The sequence below is a fragment of the Coenobita brevimanus genome, chromosome 65 (genome assembly GCF_032717465.1).
Source record: "Coenobita brevimanus isolate Jiangsu-jjx chromosome 65, ASM3271746v2, whole genome shotgun sequence".
Classification (NCBI taxonomy): Eukaryota; Metazoa; Arthropoda; class Malacostraca; order Decapoda; family Coenobitidae; genus Coenobita; species Coenobita brevimanus.
In genome coordinates this window covers 39,334,486-39,346,565 of record NC_137018.1, presented here as the reverse complement: position 1 = coordinate 39,346,565, position 12,080 = coordinate 39,334,486, and the positions used below count along the sequence as shown (strand labels likewise).

The following is a 12,080-nucleotide window of genomic DNA, read 5'->3' as shown; positions in this document are numbered from 1 at the left end:
AAAACTGTCTGGTGCCAGCCCGAATAAAATAAATTAATACCAGTAACGTGCGCTTCGTGAGAGCATGACGAGCGAGCGAGCGCCATGCCATCACAATTTCCCCGATAAAAAATTATAGGCGGAATATCCGATGTTTAATTACTAGAGTCGATGAATAAAAAAAAAAAGTGGTACGACGGAAAATATTTTTAAATTTGATTTTGTATCTGAGGCGTTCACTGATTAAGGCCAAACACTTCCTTGGAAATCTCGAGATTCCAAGGGTTCCTACGCCATTATGGGTGAGTTTTTACTTGATAAAATTACTGAATGAATGTATCATACGAAGAAAAAATTTCAACTCTATTTCACACTGCTTAGCGTGACGGTCGGACCAGACCGCACCGCTAATTCCAAATTTAACTGAAACTAAACATCGCTCGCTCGCTCGTAACATTGAATAAGTACCTCCTTACCTACAAATAATAATAATAATAATAATCAATCTAGTATTAAAAATACTTTACACAGTACACATGCAGAAAACATACATACTTATATATACAATTACTGAATGACAGCGTTGCAATGGATAAAGGAAAAAAAATCTACGGCAAAACTGCACCTGATTTCAAGCTCGTGTGTATGTGTGTGTGTGTGTGTGTGTGTGTGTGTGTGTGTGTGTGTGTGTGAGAGAGAGAGAGAGAGAGAGAGAGAGAGAGAGAGAGAGAGAGAGATTTCCCAATAATCCAATAATAGAGTAAATAACAAAATAAAGGCTGCATAAGGGAGTGTGGTGCTGCAGGTAATTAGATAAAGAGGAAGAGAAAGAACTGAGCTAATACTTCTGGGAGGGCGAGACAGGGTACCATGTTTATATTTCAATGATTGGTTGGGGAAGGGGAAGGGGACTGATAGATTAAATGATGCATAGAAACGTAAGAGATCGGATGGGTGGGTAGAGCGATAAAGACAGACAGACAGACAAAAACAAAGAGAATGGTGAGTTACGAAACAGATATGAACAAATGAACGAAGTATTACTGTACCACGTACTACAAAGGCCCCTACAGGATGATACCCATACATATGACAGCACCCGGCCTTGTATGAGCCCACTGACCTTGACCTTGGGAGTAAATGGCTGGTTGTTGTCCGCGACATACGGTCATGGTATGGGGAACAATTGTGCTATGTTATATCAAAATCTGTCCATGAATGTGGAGGTTATACAGCGGACACGAAATTGCAGACGAACTTATGGACGTACTGACGGAACCGCGCAAACCTATAGTCCCCGACCGGTTCGACCAGTAGGGTACTAATAAACATGAACCCAGAGATAGATATGTACTGTGATACTGACAGACAGACAGATTGGGTAGATTCGAAAACACAGAGATACTGACAAATAACAGACAAAAGAGCTGGGTGGGCAAGGGGAAAAATAATTAATAGACAGACAGGCACCGTATACACAGACATCGTAGAGGATTATGTGTGAAAGAATTTGTGAATGAACACAAGAATGGCTGGATGGTCAGCAAGTTAATGGATGGATACAGTTCATTATAGTACTTCAGTATCCTCTTTTCCTTCCACAGCACTTCTGCTTGACCAGCACCAAATTCCAGTATTACCGGTAGCTAATCTCTTGCTAGAACTTAACATTCAAGGTGAAGAGATGCCACCTTTACGCCTTATTAAAGTGAACAGAGTATACGCGGACGGTAAAGGCTTGAGAAAATGGAGTGTCAGGAGCAAAATAAGGAAACTTGGTAAAGGAAAGTGGGAAAAAATGAGAAATGGAGGAGAGAAAGGGAAAGAGGAAGGAAGAGACTGAGGAAATGAAGAGGAGAGAGGGAGAAATGGGATTCAATGGATGAGGGAGATAAAGGGAGAAGGTGTGGCAAAGGAGAAGGGGGGATCAGAATGACAGAGGGAGGGTACAAGGATAGGAGGGAGGAAGGAAGCAGAGAGAACGATGGAAGGAAGGAGGCAGGGATGGAAGAGGGAGGGAGATGTGGAGGAAGGAGGGAGGCAAGGAAGAAGGTCAAAAAGGGTGAATTAGGAGGAAAGGGGGAGTGAAGGGTGAGGGGAAAAAGAAAGAGGGGAAGATGTAGGCAGGAGAGAGACGAAGCGGGTGGGGGAATAGAGTGCAAAGCAGGAAAGGAAAGGGAAAGCAGGAGGGAAGGGGAGGAGAGACGGAGACTGAGAGACTGGGGTACGGGATGCCAGATGGGAGAGGGAGACAGGCGAGAGAGGAGGAGAGGTAGGAGTGGGGATGTAGGCAGTTGGGTGGGGGAGAGGGGGAGGGCTGAGAGGGGGAGGGTAAGCAGGATAGGGGAGTGAGAGAGAGGCTGAACCGAAGGAAGGAGTTGGTGGGGTGGGGGGCAAGGAAAGTGACGGAAAGAGGGAGGGATGGGGAGAGGGGAGAGAGGAGGGGGATGATCTTGGGTAGGAAGAGAAGGAAACGGGAGGGTAGAGAGAGAAGTAAACCAAAGGAAGGTGGTGAAGGGGGGACATGAGAGGTGGGGGAGAAGGGTGGGGCTGGGAAAGAAGTTGAAAGCGGGGTAGCAGGGAGAAAGGGGGGGAGAGAGGGAAGGGGAGGGGGGAAGGGAGGAGGGATGGGGGGGTTAGGTGAGGCAGGATATTGGAAAACTTTGTCCCCTCCCCCACCACAGAACACGCCCCCCTCCCTCTCCCCATCCCCCCACCACACTCACACAGGTTACCGCTGCAATCCTTCTCACCGCCACAACACACCACACTCCAAACTCTTGAATTGTCAACACTGCTTCACGATTTTATTCATCCCTCACTCTACTGACTCTCACACAGGATTCTACAACACTTACCCCCTCCATGACATTTATTAATTTATTCATTTTATTATTTATCCATCTGTTTATTTCACAAGACGAATTTATTCCTCTCTTCCTCTACGAACCTTACATTAAATACGTGATGCCATTTTACTCATCTAGGGAAGGCTCTCTTGGTAGTGAAGGGCTTTAACACAGAAAGGACGTGTTTTTGCATTAAACCTTTTACTACAACGATGTCATTCTTAAAAACTTCCAGCATTCTTCCACACACGACATTATTTAGCTTCTGGTGGAATTGTCAAACTTAACAGGGCACTTCCATCATTACCACCGTGCTCTCCTAAGCTGAATAACACGGCACGGCAGAGACATGAATAAAATGACAATGACGTCCTCGGGGTGAAAGAATCAAATTCCTGTTAACCCATACCTGCCTGAAGATGGAGGCAAGGGGGGGGGTGTTAGAAAGGCAGAGTGACAGATAAACAAATGGACAAAAAGAAAGAATGATAGACAGATAAGTGGCAGATGTTTATAGACAGGATGGAAGGAAGGAAGGTACAGCGAGAGAGAGAGAGAGAGAGAGAGAGAGAGAGAGAGAGAGAGAGCACACAGAAGGGAAGGAAGGCAGATTAGCAGACTGCAGATGGAGGCAGGGAGTCTCCGCGAGAGGATGGGGACGAACAAGCGGAGAGGAAGTCATAGATAAACCGATATATGGATAGATAACTGTGCAGAGATACAGACTGACGGACAGGAAGGAAGCGAGGGCGATAAATTGGCAAAGATTGAGAAACATACGTAAACTGATAAACAGTGAAAGCTGAATACAGCCACAGACAAACAGACGGACAATCAATATAGACAAAGGCAGAGAAGTAGATAGATACAGAAAGAGACAGACACACAGACAGTCTGACACATACTGTATATATATACCGGTAGATACATGCATATAAATACTGCACATATATACAGATGCAGACGGACATGGATAGGAAGGAAGGCAGGCGTGTGACACAAAGAGGGGTAAGGTAGTAGTCTGTGGAACAAACCGACGCGAGATCAATCCCTGGCAGGAGCAGGGAACAGTTCGGGGAATACAACTTCGGTAATACAGTTTTAAGCCACCTTCCACAAGACCCACTGACGCAAAAAAAAAATTCCTCCCTCCCCCTCCCAAATACATATAAGTCCTGAATGAGACAGCTCTATATGAACGGTGTGTATCAGCACCTGAGTGAATGTGTGTGCACTACCCGCCGCGTGTAATAGGGCTGCCACACCATAAGGTTGGTTGCCAGGTAGTTTGCTAGGTACTGGTTGGTAGGAACGGTATATGGGTAAATTAATACGCGGGCTTGGCGAACATATATATTTACAGAAACACACTGATAAGTAATTCCGTGAAGAAAAACGTGAATAGACGAACAGTTAAGAGGCCAGATGGGAAGGCAGGTAGACGAAAAACAGACAAGCAAATAAAGAGGTACGGCATATATAAAACTGGCCAAGTGGGTGGTAGAATCGGTAATTTAATAGTACAGGTGTGATATAATAGGTAGGTAGGCGGTGCAACAGGTGATAGGGTACAGGGAGGAGGCGGCTAAATAGGTAGCGAGGCAACAGGTGGGTAGGAACGTAGGTAGGAAGGTAAATGAAGGAGGAAGATGGGAGGTTGGGTGGGGGTTGGGGGTCGGTTGATAATATGAAAGCAGAGTAGAGTCTAAGGTAGGAGGGTAGGTAGGTAAGTAGTAGGCACACAAGCAAGGAGGCAGATAGGTAATGAGGGAGGTAGGTGGGAGATCGGTAGGTTAATGGGTTGATTGGTTGGTAGGTAGAAAGTGAAACATCAATGAAAGGTAGGTAAGTACATTACTATAAAATGGATAAGAGACATCTAAGGTAGATAGGTAGGTAGGTATGAAAGAGAATTAACATCAGAGGGAATTAGGTAAGTGGATATAAAGAGTAAATTCTCGAGACGGTTTGTAGGTAGTTAGGTAGGTAAAAAGGAAAGGCAGGATCTAAGGCAGGTAGGTAAGGCCCTCAGGTAAGATACGTGAGGTGAATTACAGAGGGAGACATCAAAAGGAGCTCTAACTATTTACCTATTACCTCCTTCCTCCTTCTCCATCTTCCTCCCTCTCTCCTTTACCTTCTTGCCTTCCCTAGTTCTTCCTTCCTTGTCTCCTTTCCTTCTGTTTGATTCCATCCAATTTTCTTCCTCGCATCTTTCTCTTTATTTTCCCTCCTTCCAACCCCTTCCTTCCTCATTTCTTTTATTTCCTTCACTTCTCCTTCTAACATTTCCATCCCTATTTCCTGCTCTCTCTCTCTCTCTCTCTCTCTCTCTCTCTCTCTCCTGACAAGGGTGAACCTGTCTCCCATGTCATTATCTAAGTCAGGCTCGTCACAGCTCCCTCCCTTCCTCCGGTCTCTCTCTCTCTCTCTCTCTCTCTCTCTCTCTCTCTCAACATCTAACAATTTTTTTATATATAAATTCGACATAGGTTAAGAAGCCCGTTACCAAGTTCCAGTAATCAACCTACGACACAACAACAACGGCCTTATCCCTTGCGTGCCTCACACACCACCTAACATCTAGCACCTGTGACACGACAAGGATATACATCACCTTCGACCTGGTGGCATGGACATGTTAGCATCAGATTCGAACCCAGGACCACACAGCCCCAGTCCGCCACATTATCCACTCCATACCCTTTATTCACTGGATGTCTTTTTAATCATGTTTCTGACAGATGGCTTTATTTGGCACAGAAGAGACCGTGAAGGGGTTGGACGGCTCAATATAAACAGGAACTAATAGACTTAAATACTTTGATGGAGAGGAAGACGGAAGACGAAAAGGTGGAGGGAGGGAAGCAAAGTATAAAGGGAAGGATGGAGAATAAAGAAGGAAGGAAGCAGGATGGGAGGAAAGAAGTAGAAATAACAGGTAGGGGAATAAAGAAGGAAGGAAGAAGAGTCGGAATGATGGTATGGAAGGACGGAAGGAAGGAAGGTAGGTGACAAGGAAGGAGGATGGGAGTGAAGGAAGGAGGGCAAGAAGTGAACCGAGATAATTATATTCAGACCCTCTTATTTAGGGGCACCTGGAGGGAGGGAGAATGGAGGAGAGAGAGAGAGAGAGAGAGAGAGAGAGAATGGTTCCAATACCACTATACCAAGCTGTCCACCACTGACCTTATGACATTCACGACTTCACTACACACCACCCCTACCAATACCGACACCACTACCACAACTACCACCATCGTTACCACTATCACCACCAATACAGTCCCTACCAATTTCAACACCCAACTACAACTACCACCACCATTACCACTATCACCATCAATACAATCCCTACCAGTACCAACACCACCACCACAACTACCAGCACCATTACCACTATTACCATCAATACAATCCCTACCAATACCAACACCACCACCACAACTACCAGCACCATTACCACTATTACCATCAATACAATCCCTACCAATACCAACACCACCACCACAACTACCAGCACCATTACCACTATTACCATCAATACAATCCCTACCAATACCAACACCACCACCACAACTACCAGCACCATTACCATCAATACAATCATCATCGTTATAACTGTCATCAACATTATACACTACAGTATTCCTCCTATTTAGGGTACTGTTAATACCATGTCTGCAACTATCACCATCTCCAACACTATCACCACCACCATTACCATTAACGGAAAGACTAACAGAAGCTATCATATCACCACCACTGCTACTACTACCATCACCACCACCAAACCCCTTTCACTACCACCAAAACTACCACAGTCTTTGCCATACACAACCAAAGCAAAAAATCTCCACCATCACAGTTAACTACTACCACCATTACCACATCCATCACCCACAACTGTAACTTAAAATCCCCACCACAACCACCACCACCACCACCACCACGGGACTATCCAATCCTCCTAGCGGCCAGTTTATGTGAGTCGATCCTCTTTTATGGAGTTGGACGCCGCACCGGCGAAGCTCAGTTTACTTATACTTTCACCTGCACTTCCCTGAACAACTTACGAGGACGGAAATATTAACGGTTCGGTGTCGTTAAAAAAAAAAAAAAAAAAGTACAAAGCCTGTCTATCGATATATACATCTGCTTCAAAATCTACATAAATCTATCAATCGATTCATCTATCTATCAGTCTGTCTGTACTTCTCCATCCATCCATTTAGGTTATCTGTTTACATGTATCCAGTTTATCCACAAAAACATAAACAAAGCTACCCACTTACTTATTAGTAGGTCGTGGTTCAAACTCAAACGCACCTGTCGTACGTAGCCGCTTGTATCTATCACATCTACCCACACAGACATCAACCAACCCACTTAGCTATTCATATATGCATAAGGTGTTGTCGTCCTTGCCTCAGCCCCAACCAAAGATCATAATAAACTACCGAGGAAAGCAAAAACAAGAGGCGGTATTTCACGACTAGCTACTCGCCGGGATGTACACTCTGCCCATTTTAAACTGGCTTAAAACTGACATCTCTCCATCTTGAATGCTGTGCTGTAACAGAGATTAACAACCGAGTATGCTGCTGGTCACGAATAAGTGCTAAGGAAAAGATGCAGAGTCGCAGTATAAGCTTATTCTGTCACTGTGCAATGGGAAACAAGCCGCAAAAGAAAATTCCCGCCAAGTTAAGACTGACGAGTTAGTACGCTGCGCGGATGGTAGATGGCGTTCGAGTTTGTTTATTCTTACTTTTCGGGGGGGATTTGGGCTGTGTGAGGTAATTTTAGTTTAATATCTCAGGATAATTATTTCCCAATACGTAATTCGTTTACTTTCATTCGTTATTTTGGTGTTTATTCAGTTTCATCTATATGCCGATTAAACTGTTGTGTAGTGAAGAAGCGTGGAAGTGGAAAGTAAATGAGAGAGAGAGAGGGGGGGGGGTAAACAGAGGGAGGGAAGTGGAAAAATGCGCCCATAAATGGTTGGAGCGAATGAAGCAGCGAGAGATGGAGACACAGATGGATGGAAAAAGCAGACACAGAAGGATGGATGGGGTGATGGACAGAGACAAAGAGATGGATGAAGAAAGGGAGGGAAGGATGAAGATGAGAGAGACAGATGGACAGATAAATGGACAAGACATATAACCAGAACGAGACTGCGAGTAAATGGAGTGGAAAGAGATACAGGGAGCAGGAGAAAATGGAGTATAGAGATAAACTGATGAATGGATGATGATACACATGGATGGGAGGAAAGAAATTTATTTGTGGATGGATGTGTAAATGAATGGATCTATGGACTGATGGATGGACAAGTAGAAACATATGAAATGGGATATCGAAGGAGGTACGGAATGCACCTCAGATACACTGATAGACAGATGAAAATATATATCTATAATGAAAAATGGAAGTGACAGATGGAGAGACAGATGCAGAGGGAGGCATGGATGGAGCGAAAGAGCTAGAATATGGATGGATGGAAGTGGATTGACAGAGGAGATCGAGAGAGAGAACACACAAGAATGAAATGATGGAAGGAGAAGCAGAGACAGCTAGACAGACGTAGGGAGGAAGGAAGAAGAGATACAGAGATAGAGAATAATGGAGAGAGAAACGGAGATGGAATGAAGTATGGAGAAAAGCTACAGACATTGATGGATGGATGGATGGAGGGGGATGGGGGTGACAGTGTGGGCTCATAAGACCAGACCACCGCAGCCATCTTGTCCACACTCACTCACAATCAATAGCAAACCAACCCACCCAAACCTTCTTTCAGTTCTTCCTGTATTCAAGCCCCACTTCTTTCCTTTCTTTATTCGTTCTTCCTTTTTTCAATCCATACTTCTTTCCTTTCTTTATTCAATTGTTCTTTCTTTCTTCACTCCTTGATGTTTTCCTTTCTTTATTCCTTAATTCCTTCTCTACGCTTTACTTCTTTCCCTTCCTTCACGCTTTAATTCCTTACCTTCTTTTCCTCAATCCTTACTTCTTTTCTTTCTTCAATCCTTACTGCCTTTCTTACTTCAATCTTTACTTCCATTCTTTCTTCAATTCTGACTTACACCCCTTCCTCTATTTATTATGCCCTTTCCATCTCTCTTTCATTTCTTTATCCTTCCTACCATCCTTCCTTCCCTCTTACATTACTTCCTCACCATTTATAAAGCCTTTCTTCCTTCCTTCCCTGCCTCGTTCCGGCTATTATATTACACAATCTCCTTCCTTCCGTCCCTTCCTCAAGGATTATTTTCTTTCCTCTCGCGATCTTTTATTTTTACATTATTTTTCTGTTACTCCCTTTCCCTCCTTTCCACCCTATTTCCTTCCTTCATCACATTACCTGCCAATTCTTACTCTTCCTTTCCCGTTCTTCTACTGCCCCTCCTTCTCCATTTTCTTGCTCTCTTTTCCTCCTCTCTCCTGTTTCCTTCTGTCATCACATAACTATCCCATTCTTTCCTTCCCTTTTGCCGTTCATCTAGCCTCCCTCCTTCTCCCCTCGCCAATCACTTCCTTCCCTAACTCTCGCTTCTTCCTCCTCATTACATCCCACCTTCATTGATGAATGCGCTTGCTCCTTCAAACATTCCTTCCGTGCTTCTTCGTTCTCATTTCTCCTCTTCTTCCCACTTCTATCTCTCTTTCTTGCTCCATTACCCTCCCTTCCCTCCTTTACTGACTCAATCGTTAATCACAATAATCAATTCGACACTTCTCCCCTTCCTTCTCTTCTCGTTCCCCTCTCTCCTTCACTCTCCCTTCCAATTTTTGCCTCATGAATCTTCCTTCCTTCTTCCTCTCCCTATCTTCCTTCTTTACTGATTCCCACTTTTAAGTTCATTCCCCCCAGTGCTTTTCCAAAGTCTTCGCATTTTCCTCCTTCCTTCACTCTCATATTCTCCTATTTCTTTCATTAATCTTTCCCCTTTCCTTCCATCCCCCCTCCCTCCTTACCTACTCATTCATTTACTCCCTCAACCATTCTTTGCTTCTCTCCTTCCTTCCCTCCCTCACTCTCCTTCTTTGCTCTATTGATCCTCCTCCTTCCTCCCCTGCCTTTCTCCCTTCTTTACTGATGCATTTCTCAATCATTCCTTCCATGTTCTACACCACAAAATACAAGAGAAACCATGAGAAAAGAAGAGAAAGGGGGATGATGGGAAACAAGAGGCAGACAGAATGAATGGGGAGTACGCGAAAGATGAGAGGGGAGAGAAGTGAAAATTGAAGGGGAGGGGGAGAGGTGAGGTGGAAGGGAACGTGAGTCAGAGGTGAAGGAGTGGACGATGAAGGTGAAAAGGAAGGGAAGGGAAGGGAAATGGAAGAGAATGAAGGGGAGGGAGGGAGGGAGGGAGGAAGGGAGGGAGGGAGGGAGAGAGAGAGAGAGAGAGAGAGAGAGAATCAGGGGGAGGGAGGTAACAGGTAGCAGGTACAATTAAGGAACTGAATAGGTGGGCAACAGGGCAAAAGGGGGTGAGGGGGAGGATTCAGATGGGGGAGAGAGAGAGAGAGAGAGAGTTATAACACCACTCACTAGCATCACTATCAACATAATACTACTAACAATACCACTTCTAACACCACTTCACACTCAACACCTTACCTGCGTTATCGCTACCACCACTCAACCATTCCACTCCTAACACCACTCTCAACACAGCACCTTACCTGTGTTATCGCTACCACCACTCAACCATTCCACTCCTAACACCACCACTCCTAACACCACTCTCAACACAGCACCTTACCTGTGTTATCGCTACCACCACTCAGCTGCCCAGGCCGCCCGCACCCGTCCCTGCAACACAAACATCCAACATTTAACACAGGACTCTATATTAACACAGAAGACAGCATTTAACACATCAATTTAACAGAAAGATCCAGTAGTTAACACAACGATCCAGCCCTCAAATAAAGGGGGAGAAAAACACCCTCATCATTATCATCATCCGTTCTTATGTCATCCAACCATCCATCGTCATCATCATCATTATCATCATCCGTTCTTATGTCATCCAACCATCCATCGTCATCCTCATCATTATCATCATCCGTTCTTATGTCATCCAACCATCCATCGTCATCATCATCATTATCATCGGTTCTTAGGTCACCCAACCACCCGTCCATTATAATCCCCTCACAATAAACTCATCAGAAGTATAACTCTATAATTTACGTTTCAAAACACAAAGCAGAAAGAAAATGGGAAGCAACACAGCACAAAATCTCGCCAACTCATGAGCCAATAAATACAACAAATACAACACAAAATACAACACAATTTAACAAGGCTTTAGGTACAGGAAAAATTATGTCCGATAAATTAAAAAAGATAATCGACCCACTACAAAATGGACTACAGATCGCTCTATATTCCTAACGAGGCTATGATATATGGGAAAAAGTCTGGTTATAAAAAAAAAAAAAAAAAAAAAAAAAAAAAAAGAGGATATTACTGAAGCTTTTGCATTTCCTATCAATATGAAAGTGGTGCAAGGATTACACGGTTCAGTGGAGAGAGAGAGAGAGAGAGAGGGGGGGGGGGAAGAAGAGGAGCTGGGGATGAGGAACGAAAGATGGAAAGGAAAAAAAAGGATAGAAAAATGGATGGAATGACGGAGAAAGAAGGTGGAAGGGAGAAGAAGGAAAAAGAGGAAGGGAAGGTGGCGTGAGGGAGTAAGAAAATGAGAGGGAGGAAGGAAAGCAGGAGGAAGAAAGAGAAAAAAATAAAGAGGGGAGAGAATGAAGGAAGGAGGAAAAGCCGGCGGGGAGGATGAAGGGAAGAGAAAAAGTGGGGGAGGGATGGAGACAGAGACAAAAAAGGAGGCAATCCAAAGAGAGGGAGAAAGGAGGTAATCAAGAGAACACAAGGGAGGGAAGGAGGCAGGGAGGGAGATCGGAGGAAGGGAGAGAGGGAGGGAGCGAGGCAGGGAAGAAAAAGAGGCAAGAACGAAGAGCGAGAGAGAGAGAGAGAGAGAGAGAGAGGCCCCTTACACTGATATCTTTTCCCTTGAGGTACTCGGAGAAAAAAAAAAAGGAATTAAAGGGAAGAGAAAGGAAGGTACGGGAGGTGAAGGGAGGAGAAAAGAAGGTAAGGGAGGTGAAGGGAGGAGAAGAGAGGAGCAAGGAAGGTAAGAGAGAAGAATGGATGGTAAGTAAGGAAATACAAGGGAGGGGACGGTGAGAAAGGAAAGAGATGTGAAATAACTATAA

The 12,080-nt window shown here is 44.5% G+C and overlaps 1 protein-coding gene across 2 annotated transcripts in view; it reads right to left on the bottom strand.

Moving 5' to 3' along the window:
• tou (bromodomain adjacent to zinc finger domain 2B toutatis) overlaps positions 1–12,080 on the bottom strand; it is an 860,023-nt gene that overhangs the window by 467,534 nt on the left and 380,409 nt on the right. For both annotated transcript variants that reach the window (XM_080276402.1, XM_080276403.1), the window contains exon 3: positions 10,610–10,659. The gene's annotated coding sequence lies outside the window, so the exon portion shown is untranslated. The remainder of the gene's footprint in view (positions 1–10,609; positions 10,660–12,080) is intronic.